This window comes from Protopterus annectens, chromosome 3.part0, assembly GCF_019279795.1.
Source record: "Protopterus annectens isolate FY-2018-M chromosome 3.part0, PAN1.0, whole genome shotgun sequence".
NCBI lineage: Eukaryota > Metazoa > Chordata > Ceratodontiformes > Protopteridae > Protopterus > Protopterus annectens.
Genome location: NC_056731.1, coordinates 2948353 through 2960797, shown reverse-complemented (window position 1 = coordinate 2960797; position 12445 = coordinate 2948353). Strand labels below are relative to the sequence as shown.

General features: G+C 43.5%; 1 protein-coding gene across 1 annotated transcript in view; it reads right to left on the bottom strand.

Annotated features, from left to right (window-relative positions):
• Positions 1-12445, bottom strand: part of LOC122797327 (highly reducing polyketide synthase cm3B-like) — a 315241-nt gene that overhangs the window by 234713 nt on the left and 68083 nt on the right. The window lies entirely within an intron of this gene.

Genomic DNA, 12445 nt, shown 5'->3' with positions numbered 1-12445 from the left:
AAGGGGACGCTGGTAAAGGAAGACTTGAAGGATTCTGTAAAATTGCATAAGCACATCCAGGAATGTCTCCTAAGAGAGATCCCTGCTGCGGCAGCCCTGATCGCTCCATCAGCTGCATAGGAAATCAGCCTCATGGAGGAGTTAGCAATAGAGTTAAGGGTGGAGAGCTGCACAGATACCTTGTCAGCGGATCCCTAAGTTACTGAACCCTGAAGGGTATCTCCCAACTTCTTTAGGAGATCTCTTTGAAGTCTAGAAAAATGGGACAGGTAATTCAGCGATCGTAAGGTAAAGCTTGATGAATAAAAGGTATGTTTTCCATACCTATCCATCGTCCTGGACTCTTTATTAGGAGGATGGCTATTTGAGGATGTCTCAGATAACTCCTTCTTTGTGGCTGTTGCTACCACCATAGCATCCACAGGTACTCCCTTGGTTAGAAATGTCTTGTCTTTTGGAGCAGTGATACATTTTTTCGACCTCCTCGGAACAGGCTCCACTGAGTCTGGAGAGGTCCAAGCTTTCTGAGATATGACCCCTAGCAGTTGGTCATATGGCGGTGTCACCCAGGAGATGAAAGGTCGGGAACCAAAGGCCTCAAGGTACACTGATTCATCTTCAGTAGGGTTAGAGGTCTTCCAGTCACCCCTCTGCCTAAGGATTTCAAGGATGTCCACAAAAGAGACATCCTCAGAGGGGATCTTGGGGACCCTTCTGATTCATCCAAATCAGTGTCAGAAGTGACAGACTTGGGTGAGTCAATGTGCTTCCTCTTATAAACTCTCTTCTGAGGGACCTCTCCAGTGGGGTAATCTGGGGAGGTCTCAGAGGAGGGCACACCTCCAATGGGGGCTCCTTGGGGCTTTGGTTCCCTATGCTTAGGGGCAGGCGGGGAGAGCTGCCAGCTGCTGGAGGGACATCGGGTCCAATGGCAGGTCTTTAGCACTAGACAAAGCTCTCTCTATCACCTCAAAAGCCTTACTACCCCACTCCAAAGAAGATGTCCGCTCCGAGGAAGCGGAAGGTTGACTCCGAGCAGAAAGGGCAGGCTCCAAAGTGGACGTGGGAGCCAAGCTCATATGAGCCAAAACACCGAGAGGGAGAGTCGGTTCTGAAGAAAAGCCAGGGTGACTATCCTTCTCAGAGTCGAGAGGCAGAGGACCACCGGATTGGCTTCCTTTTTTGGAGGACAGCATCTTGGTTCTGTTAGGGATGGCATGATCCATGCACTCATGTAAGAGCTTATAAAGTGCATTTCTGTAGGATTCAGCAGTTGTACCACTGTTGTCTGTCTGCATGGGTGTCATAAAGTTTGTCACTTCTGTCTTAAGAAGTGTGAAGTTGGCTTTGGAGAAATTTTTTACGGTGGCTTCCCTAATGGGGGGTGTGGGCGGGAAGTGGATGTCTAGGGTGATTAGCTTGTGGTCGGATCTGACCAACGAGGAAGTGACCTCTGGTGTGGAACACTGGTCGCCCATGTTGGTAATGACCAGGTCTAGGATATTACTGCCCCTGGTGGGGGTGTGGATAAGTTGATCCAAGGTGTTGGAATTTATGAATTCCAGAAAACGTTGAGCAAAAGAGTTGGTACATGAATAGTTTTCCCAGTTAATGGTGGGGTAGTTGAAATTGCCCATTATTAGGGTGTTAGGTTGTACCCTAATATTTTCCAGTGTATCAAGAAATGAGGAGTGGGAATCCTGGTGCATGTTGGGGGATCTGTAGCAAGCTACAATTTGGATTGCGGTCTTGTCCAGAGTTAGTTGCACTTGGATAATCTCGGATGCATTATGCTGAGCAACTAGCCTGCATGAGCCTTAATCCTCTACACCAACTACCAGACATGAGTAATTTTGTCTTTTATTGGTTCATACATTTTGTTTCACTGCTTAATGGAAAAATATTCAAAAACTACAGGGTACATTTTGAAGGAATGTGAGTTTCAGTGCATTTTCAAAAATGTGAGTTTCAAGGAAAGAGAAGTTTACTGCTGCTCATGCAAGTCTATTTTCATTGTGCAACTGTTTTGTTCAGCAAATGGCCATCAGTGTTTGCACTATAAAATTTCAAAGCAATGTTAGTAGAATGAAGGGCAGTATACCTGCCTTTGGTACAGAAGGTTGTATGTTCTGCTCCCACAACATGTAGATAGATTGCTGATACTGTAGTGCAGTTTAAAGGGGAGGGGAGTGGTGCACTCCTGGTATGTCATCCTTTGGATGAGATGGTAAACTGAGGCCTCTTCTGTCTGTGTTAATGGTAGGTGTGACATCTTTTATATTCATCTGATCTATCAAAAAGGGTAGGGGGAAGTTTCCCAATGCCCTGGACAAATTTATCTTAGGAGTATAAATATTACCAAGGGTCTCCCTTGAAAAGCCTTTACTAACATAGTGGGACTGACTTGGTCAACAAAGCATATTTAAATTAAAAGTTTTAAATTAAATCCATATATCTTCCTTCAGTTCAAAAGCTAAAAAGAAAATAGTATGCATGTTGAATAGTGTGTTTATGGTAATTGAGGGACAGAGACAAGTAATGTAATACCAGAGTGGCTGGGGGGGTCCTGGTCCATACCCCTGCCTAGGACCCCATTTGACCATGATCTGGCTCTGACCAAGAAATTTCATTCTTGTCCAGGGTAATGAATGAGCTTGAGTTTTGCTGGTACTTTAAAGTGAAACTCTCAGTGTCATCTGCATGCCATTCTCAAACAGGTTAGCTAGCTGAGTGCTTTAACAAAACTTTTAAGTTTATATTATTAAAGGTTATAGGGAGAGATGGGAAAAACTGGGACCACCCACTGGTACATCGTCCCTTTACTGTAAGGGAAATGGTCCAAGCCCCAGCTGGGTTCACACCATTTGAACTGTTGTGTGCCAGATATCCATAAGGTTTTCTAGATACAGACAAAAAAGGCAGGTGAAGAAAACACTGTGAAAGCATGACAGGGCATTTTTCTGATCTGCAGGACAATAATGTGATGCTTTTAGTGAGAGAATATATAAATAGATCACAGTAGTACAACAGATAATATATAAGTGAAATTCTCATTTGAGAAAATTCAAAGCAGGATATACAGTATCTGCATTAGAACTACTGCTGAAAATAAAACGTTGCAAAGTCGGAAGGCCCTTTTGAAGTAACTGAGTAAGTAAATGAAGTGACTTATAAGGTGAGAGAGGGAAGAAGGAAATCTGAATGGCTATACCACTTAAGGAACGCATAATAATGCTGGGCGGACATTCATCCACGCGGCCATTTGGTGATCACTCTGGGGCTGTAGTGAGGCCAAAGGGCCGTGTTCAAAACTGAAAGTGACTGGCTCCCAGCCGAAAGCGACAAGTCTTCTGGAGTGCCTCCATTTTGATATGGTAGTATGGCCCAGAAGGTCTATAGAGCACATCTAATTGTCTTTTCTGATAAACAGAAAATTTGACTGCAGGGTCATATGGAACCTCAATATTTTTACAGACTTGTTTAGCTTGCTGAGATCTAGAATTGATCTTCAGTCCTCGGTCTTTTGGAACTAAAAGAATCGTGGTAAGTTCGGATCCTATTTGTTCTGTGGGACTTCTTGGATGACTCTTTTTGAAGCAACTAGATGACCTCTGATGTTGCACGGTCTATTTGATTGGGTGGTAGGCATTTGGTAAAGACCGATTTGTAGGGGATTGGAAAAAAGGAATGAGGTAACCTCTGGAAATTATATTTTGTACCCATCGATCTTGGGAAATTTGTGCCAGGCGCTTGGGTACAGTGAGATGACCCCTGACTGCCTCCAGAGACAGGCAGTTGGGCAACCTCTCAGGGGCGATGAAAGGGTCGATCAGAGAAAGCCTATCACCCTGGTGTTGCAGATCCCCTCTGCCGCGAGCATGGCGCCATCCATTATAACCTCACCATCTGCCTCTAGGGGAGGGTTGACCTTGTGCTTGAGGGAAACCTTTTTGGGATTTACAGAACCACATTTTTGTCCCTCCTGTTTGACCCTTGGGATAAGGTCTGGAAGGAAGGGAAAAATGGACTCCGACAGCAGATAAGGTTTTCCCCTCCTGCTCGCACCTGGTCAAAGTCTCTTTTACCTGAGGTCCAAAAAAAGTTGAATCATCAAAGGGGACGCTGGTAAAGGAAGACTTGAAGGATTCTGTAAAATTGCATAAGCACATCCACGAATGTCTCCTAAGAGATCCCTGCGCAGTTCTGATCGCTCCATCAGCTGCATAGGAAATCAGCCTCTGGAGGAGTTAGCAATAGAGTTAAGGGTGGAGAGCTGCACAGATACCTTGTCAGCGGATCCCTAAGTTACTGAACCCTGAAGGGTATCTCCCAACTTCTTTAGGAGATCTCTTTGAAGTCTAGAAAATGGGACAGGTAATTCAGCGATCGTCAGAAGGTAAAGCTTGATGAATAAAAGGTATGTTTTCCATACCTATCCATCGTCCTGGACTCTTTATTAGGAGGATGGCTATTTGAGGATGTCTCAGATAACTCCTTCTTTGTGGCTGTTGCTACCACCATAGCATCCACAGGTACTCCCTTGGTTAGAAATGTCTTGTCTTTTGGAGCAGTGATACATTTTTTCGACCTCCTCGGAACAGGCTCCACTGAGTCTGGAGAGGTCCAAGCTTTCTGAGATATGACCCCTAGCAGTTGGTCATATGGCGGTGTCACCCAGGAGATGAAAGGTCGGGAACCAAAGGCCTCAAGGTACACTGATTCATCTTCAGTAGGGTTAGAGGTCTTCCAGTCACCCTCTGCCTAAGGATTTCAAGGATGTCCACAAAGAGACATCCTCAGAGGGGATCTTAGGGACCCTTCTGATTCATCCAAATCAGTGTCAGAAGTGACAGACTTGGGTGAGTCAATGTGCTTCCTCTTATAAACTCTCTTCTGAGGGACCTCTCCAGTGGGGTAATCTGGGGAGGTCTCAGGAGGAGCACACACACCTCAATGGGGGCTCCTTGGGGCTTTGGTTCCCTATGCTTAGGGGCAGGCGGGAGAGCTGCCAGCTGCTGGAGGGACATCGGGTCCAATGGCAGGTCTTTAGCACTAGACAAAGCTCTCTCTATCACCTCAAAGCCTTACTACCCCACTCCAAAGAAGATGTCCGGCCCCGAGGCGGAAGGTTGACTCCGAGCAGAAAGGGCAGGCTCCAAAGTGGGCGTGGGAGCCAAGCTCATATGAGCCAAAACACCGAGAGGAGAGTCGGTTCTGAAGAAAGCCAGGGTGACTATCCTTCTCAGAGTCGAGAGGCAGAGGACCACCGGATTGGCTTCCTTTTTTGGAGGACAGCATCTTGGTTCTGTTAGGGATGGCATGATCCATGCACTCATGTAAGAGCTTATAAAGTGCATTTCTGTAGGATTCAGCAGTTGTACCACTGTTGTCTGTCTGCATGGGTGTCATAAAGTTTGTCACTTCTGTCTTAAGAAGTGTGAAGTTAACTTTGGAGAAATTTTTTACGGTGGCTTCCCTAATGGGGGGTGTGGGCGGGAAGTGGATGTCTAGGGTGATTAGCTTGTGGTCGGATCTGACCAACGAGGAAGTGACCTCTGGTGTGGAACACTGGTCGCCCATGTTGGTAATGACCAGGTCTAGGATATTACTGCCCTGGTGGGGTGTGGATAAGTTGTTCCAAGGTGTTGGAATTTATGAATTCCAGAAAACGTTGAGCAAAAGAGTTGGTACATGAATAGTTTTCCCAGTTAATGGTGGGGTAGTTGAAATTGCCCATTATTAGGGTGTTAGGTTGTACCCTAATATTTTCCAGTGTATCAAGAAATGAGGAGTGGGAATCCTGGTGCATGTTGGGGGATCTGTAGCAAGCTACAATTTGGATTGCGGTCTTGTCCAGAGTTAGTTGCACTTGGATAATCTCGGATGCATTATGCTGAGCAACTAGCCTGCATGAGCCTTAATCCTCTACACCAACTACCAGACATGAGTAATTTTGTCTTTTATTGGTTCATACATTTTGTTTCACTGCTTAATGGAAAAATATTCAAAAAACTACAGGGGTACATTTTGAAGGAATGTGAGTTTCAGTGCATTTTCAAAAAATGTGAGTTTCAAGGAAAGAGAAGTTTACTGCTGCTCATGCAAGTCTATTTTCATTGTGCAACTGTTTTGTTCAGCAAATGGCCATCAGTGTTTGCACTATAAAATTTCAAAGCAATGTTAGTAGAATGAAGGGCAGTATACCTGCCTTTGGTACAGAAGGTTGTATGTTCTGCTCCCACAACATGTAGATAGATTGCTGATACTGTAGTGCAGTTTAAAGGGGAGGGGAGTGGTGCACTCCTGGTATGTCATCCTTTGGATGAGATGGTAAACTGAGGCCTCTTCTGTCTGTGTTAATGGTAGGTGTGACATCTTTTATATTCATCTGATCTATCAAAAAGGGTAGGGGGAAGTTTCCCAATGCCCTGGACAAATTTATCTTAGGAGTATAAATATTACCAAGGGTCTCCCTTGAAAAGCCTTTACTAACATAGTGGGACTGACTTGGTCAACAAAGCATATTTAAATTAAAAGTTTTAAATTAAATCCATATATCTTCCTTCAGTTCAAAAGCTAAAAAGAAAATAGTATGCATGTTGAATAGTGTGTTTATGGTAATTGAGGGACAGAGACAAGTAATGTAATACCAGAGTGGCTGGGGGGGTCCTGGTCCATACCCCTGCCTAGGACCCCATTTGACCATGATCTGGCTCTGACCAAGAAATTTCATTCTTGTCCAGGGTAATGAATGAGCTTGAGTTTTGCTGGTACTTTAAAGTGAAACTCTCAGTGTCATCTGCATGCCATTCTCAAACAGGTTAGCTAGCTGAGTGCTTTAACAAAACTTTTAAGTTTATATTATTAAAGGTTATAGGGAGAGATGGGAAAAACTGGGACCACCCACTGGTACATCGTCCCTTTACTGTAAGGGAAATGGTCCAAGCCCCAGCTGGGTTCACACCATTTGAACTGTTGTGTGCCAGATATCCATAAGGTTTTCTAGATACAGACAAAAAAGGCAGGTGAAGAAAACACTGTGAAAGCATGACAGGGCATTTTTCTGATCTGCAGGACAATAATGTGATGCTTTTAGTGAGAGAATATATAAATAGATCACAGTAGTACAACAGATAATATATAAGTGAAATTCTCATTTGAGAAAATTCAAAGCAGGATATACAGTATCTGCATTAGAACTACTGCTGAAAAATAAAACGTTGCAAAGTCGGAAGGCCCTTTTGAAGTAACTGAGTAAGTAAATGAAGTGACTTATAAGGTGAGAGAGGGAAGAAGGAAATCTGAATGGCTATACCACAGAAATGTTCTGAAACTATGAAGGGATGCTTATACTGAGCATCAGGAAGTAAGACTATTTAGACTCAAAAATAAGGACATATTCTCAGAGCAGTCAGGAAAACCAGCTTAATTCAGCACAGCATAGAACATATCTGGAGATAAAGTACAAATAAAAACACATCAAATAGCAGAGTCTCAATGCCAAGCAATTACAGATGATGGAAGAGAGATGCTAAAGCTTGGGGTTATAAAACAATGCAGAATGAGTAGAATAATCCTGTTCTATTGGCACACAAGCTAAATGGGACAAGGCTAAGTTTCTGTCTACTTTAGATTTAGCCAAAGGCTATTGGCTAATTCTGCTAGTCCTAGATGCCAAGGAAAAGTGACATCTTCCACTCATGATGGGTTCTTCCATTTTTAAGTGTTGCATTTTGGTATCTATGGGGTACCTTCAGTATTCCATAGGCTGATGGACAAAATCCTAGAGCCCACATCAGAAATGCAGCAGCCAACTTGTACAATGTTGTAATATTCTTTGATGATTGTTAGAGCATCTATAAAATATCAGGCCATTTCAAAATCTCTGCTTATGATGGATTGATTGCTAACCTAGCTAACTGTAAGTTATGGATGGCAGAAGCCTGGGTCTGGGGTATGTGACAGGCTAAAGGCTTAAAAAACTATAGGCTGAAAAAGTTAGAAGCAATAAAAAAGTGACCTACACTGACCACAAAAAAATTAGCCAGTATTGGAAGTGTGTTACTGAATTTCCATTCTAACTGATCCAACTAAAGGGAAGGCTCCACTAAAGGAAAAGTGGCCAGCTACAATGGATTCAGCCTTTAGACACCTGAAGAATATGCTATGCTCAGAGCTCATACTCATAACTCCTAAATTTTAAAAGTAATTCCTAGTTTATACAGCTGCATTGGAGATAGGTATAGATGCAGTTTTGTCTCTAATTGCAGAGGGGGAGGAACAAGCCCACTTCCTATATTAGCAAGATGTTTAGCAATTCTTAACAAATGCTACTCAGCTATAGAAAGAGACCATTTAGCCACCTCACTGAAATATTACCTCATAGAGAGAACATTTGTCCTTATCATAGATCTTGTCCCCTTACTTTTTTGACACTAGGACACCGACCCAAAGCTATCTCATTGGTACTGACCTGCCATCCTTTTAGCATTATAGTAATATGTCAGCCAGACTGCAGGCAGCTGAATGTTGAGGGGCTATCCTGCTGAGGCTTGAATCAATGTTTGTACACTTTGAGGGTGGTGGCTGACCCTTAATGTGTTGACAAAGAATGACCAGGTAGCATCATGATGAATGATCCCTATAAGGTAGGTAACCTCGAAACAAACAAGGACGTTAGAGATAATGAGGAACAGCTGCACATGGGGTATTTAAAGTGTAGTGCTCTAGCTTACAGTAGATTAGTGTCTTTTTGTCCTGAGACAGGCTCAGGGAGGATTCTAATTGGAGGTACAAAGACCAGGAGTAAAAAAGGAAGGCCATCTGGAAGCTTTCCCTTCTCTTTTTTTATTCCCTCTTCCCAGGCCCTTGCCTGATAGCTCCTCTACCTTCAGCCAATTGACCTGTTTGCTCCAGTGGAGGAGGAGCCAGGTATTTATATACTACAGAGGATATCAGAACCATTGATTTAGTATTTAGTGTAAAAGAAACAAGTGGGGCATAATGGTTAAGGTCTTTGCCTCCCAAGCGCAAGATACTAGGTTCAGTCCTGACCTTTGACCAATGCCTGTTTGGAGTTTGCATGTTCTCCCTGTGTCTCTGTGGGGTTCTTCCCACCTCCAAAAACATGCTGAGTGTCTCCATCTCATACTCACCAATGAATGGGGCTGTGAGCAGCAGCACAAACACTATGTGGTGCTCTATAGGGGGAAGAGTTGTACAGATCACCCGCTTTGGGCATCTACTGTGGTGTGCTGTATTTTCAAGATAGGAGAACACAGATCACCAACTGCATATTGTGGCAGGACTAGCCACTCGATGTTGTAAAATATGGCTCTAGGTGATTTTGTCATGTTGACTAATGTCGCCAAATGGGCATGGGTATTTGGCCTACTCTGACCTATACCAATGACCCATGTCAACCTGCTAATAGGGCAGAAATGGCTTCTGAGGGTAGTCATATAATTGTGGAATGAAAGGGGCATCCCAGATGACTGGAGAATAAGCATACTTGTAGCAGTGTACAAGACAAAGGGGACATCCACAACTGTGGGCAGTACAGAAGCATCAGACTCCTGCTACATTACATGAAAGTGGAGAGAGTGATTGACAAATGGATACGCACAGTAGCAGAATGTACGATGGTAGATGGGCAGTTCAGATTCTTATCAGGATGCAGCACAACTGTTTGCAGTGAGACAAATAGTTGAGAAGAAGCTTGAGATGAGGAAAGAGTCCAACTGGGCATTCCTAGACTTGGAGAAAGCATATGACAAGGTCCTGAGAAAGCCAGTTTGGTTCAATGTCCCAGAAGCATTGGTAGAATTAGTGGAGGCTATACACAAGGACACAATGACTCAAGTACAAAAAGTGTTCAGTCTCACAGAGGGGTTCCTAGTGAGAATGGGTGTGCACCAGGGTTCAGCTCTAAGCCTACTGCTGTTCATACTGCTGATGGACTACACTAGGGTCAGAAGGGACAGATCAGCAAAGTTGCTGTATGCAGACAATACATTACAGGCAGACTCTGATCATGAACTTCAGCAAAAGATAGGGGAATGGGAGGCAAAACTGAAGGCACATGGGATGAAACTAAGCACAGATAAGAAAATGGTTATGGTAGCAAATTGAGGAAATCAGACTGAGAATTGAGATAGAAGGGAAGATTGTGGAACAGGTTAATAGCCTCAAGTATCAAGGAGTGGTTGAGGAGAAGAGAAGTCTGAATGAATAGGTCAAAGCTAGAATCAGAGGGGCTGCAGCCAACTGGCATAGGGTGTCAGGTGTAATGAATGACCATATAAGCTGAAAAGTAAGGTACACAAGACAGTGATGCAACCAGTACTACGGTATGGTACAAAAACCTGGGCAGTAAAGGCAGAGCAGATCAGGAAGCTGGAGTTGATTTAAATGAAGTGCCTGAGAAAGGTGGTAGGATGCACACTGTGGGATAGAAGAGCTGAAGCCAAAGTAGCTCCAATTCAGAAAATATCAAAGAGAAGAGATCACAGTGGTTCAGACGTGCAGAAAAGCAGAAGACAATCTGGTGAAGAAAATTTGGGACAGACAGGAAGTAGGTAAGAGTAAACAAGGATGTCCAGCAAAGAGGTGGATGGACTGTGTGACAGAAGATCTGCGACAGCCAGGCATGAGTGTCGAAGAAGGGAGTGTGGCATTGAATCGAGAGAGATGGAAACAGTCAACATGATACCCCAACCCCATGTAAAAATGGGAAAAGAGAGGTTGATGATGATGATGATGATGATGTTAAACAAAATGGCTGGATGAGAGTTGATGAGCAGGGGCCAGACAATTCAAAGACATGACACAATTATACTATGGGGAAAATAGCATGCTATTCATAGTACGCAAATGACTGTAAAATGGAATATAAATGTATGTCATCTTAGGCCACCTCCATGATATAGAGGAATAAATCCTAACTTTGTGCAGATGGTGCAGTGGTGCAGTGGTAGCATTGTCACCTTACAGCAATAGGTTCTTCAGTTTGATTCTCGGCTGGGGCTCCTTCTGTGTGGTCTGTATGTCCCTGCATTTGTGTGAGTTTCCTCTGGTTTCCTCCCACATTGCAAAGACATGTGTTTGCTGAAAATTGGCTTGATTCCAAGTCGGACTTTCCCAGTCAACAATTGTAAAATAAAATTTTGATGTAGGAGACCAGAATTTTGACTAGAAGTTTGGGTGTCTGTAGAAGCTGGTGGGGAAGATGAACATCAACTGCCACTATCAGCTCACCAATTGTGGTGGGAGGAGCAGCTTTGGCCCACCACTTGTGTAGCACATACCATGAGAAATAGATGTTGTACTTATTCAGCATGAGCCTGTGGACATGCACTTCCTGCCTATTTGTGCATAAGCCAAGACAGCATGCTGACACATGATTCCTACTGCTTAAAAAAGGAATTGGAGTTCAGTGAACCAATGAAAGGGAGTAGAAATACTCCAGTGGTGTAGGGTAGGACATCCCACTGCAGTAGTAAGCTAGCCTGCTACTTACCTCTTAACTTTTACCATAAGAGGGGTACAAAGGGGTTAATAAGACTACCTGGGCAGGAAGAAATGGATTGCAGGACTCTTACCTAGCCTGTGATTTCTTAGCTCTTGTCCCCCCAGTTGGATGAATGGATCATTTGACTGAAGGTAGTAGATCCATGAAGTAATTCTAGTGGAGAGCGAAAACAGTGCCATCATGCTAATGAGATTCCCTGGTTATACAAATGATGGAAAGAAATATGGTGGAACATTTCACAGATATATAAATCCAGCACTAAGAGCCACAGTGCACAGTTCTGAATGCTGGAATTTTTCAGAAGTATGCATTAACCATCCTTACCAAGGGACCTTTTAGGGGGCATGTTAGGAATTTTGCATGTATCAGTTTCCCAGATCCTATACCCAGTTTCTGATGTGAAATTGTAGCTTATGGGTAGCATATTTGGTTTCTGCTAACAGCAGAGGAAATAACCATTCCTGCACAGATGATAAACATAGACTGTTTTCTTAAGAGTTGGGGGATTCTGACTGCACACCTATTTCCCACCCTGCTCCATATGTTGTCCAGTATATCATCTACAAGTACTTCCAGTCCACCACCTAAAAGATGGTGTGCAATGCACAAGACATTATATCCAATGTGTCTGTACACCAATGAGACAGTACTGATGATTCCCACAACTGGACCCTAGACAATTTCTACCAGAATTTCATGTGGCATGACTTCTCTCTCACAGGGTCATCCCAGCTGGTAGAGGCACAAAGTGCCAGGTACACAGTTTGGGATATGCAGTTCCCAGTTAAACAAACTGCAGGTTATTTATAATGCTGTCCACTGTTGTGTGCTGTGTGTTGTTGCTGATGATGAATATGCCTTTATTACTGTGAATGATGATCCCTCCATCTAAAGCCTCTTGATTATTTATTTATT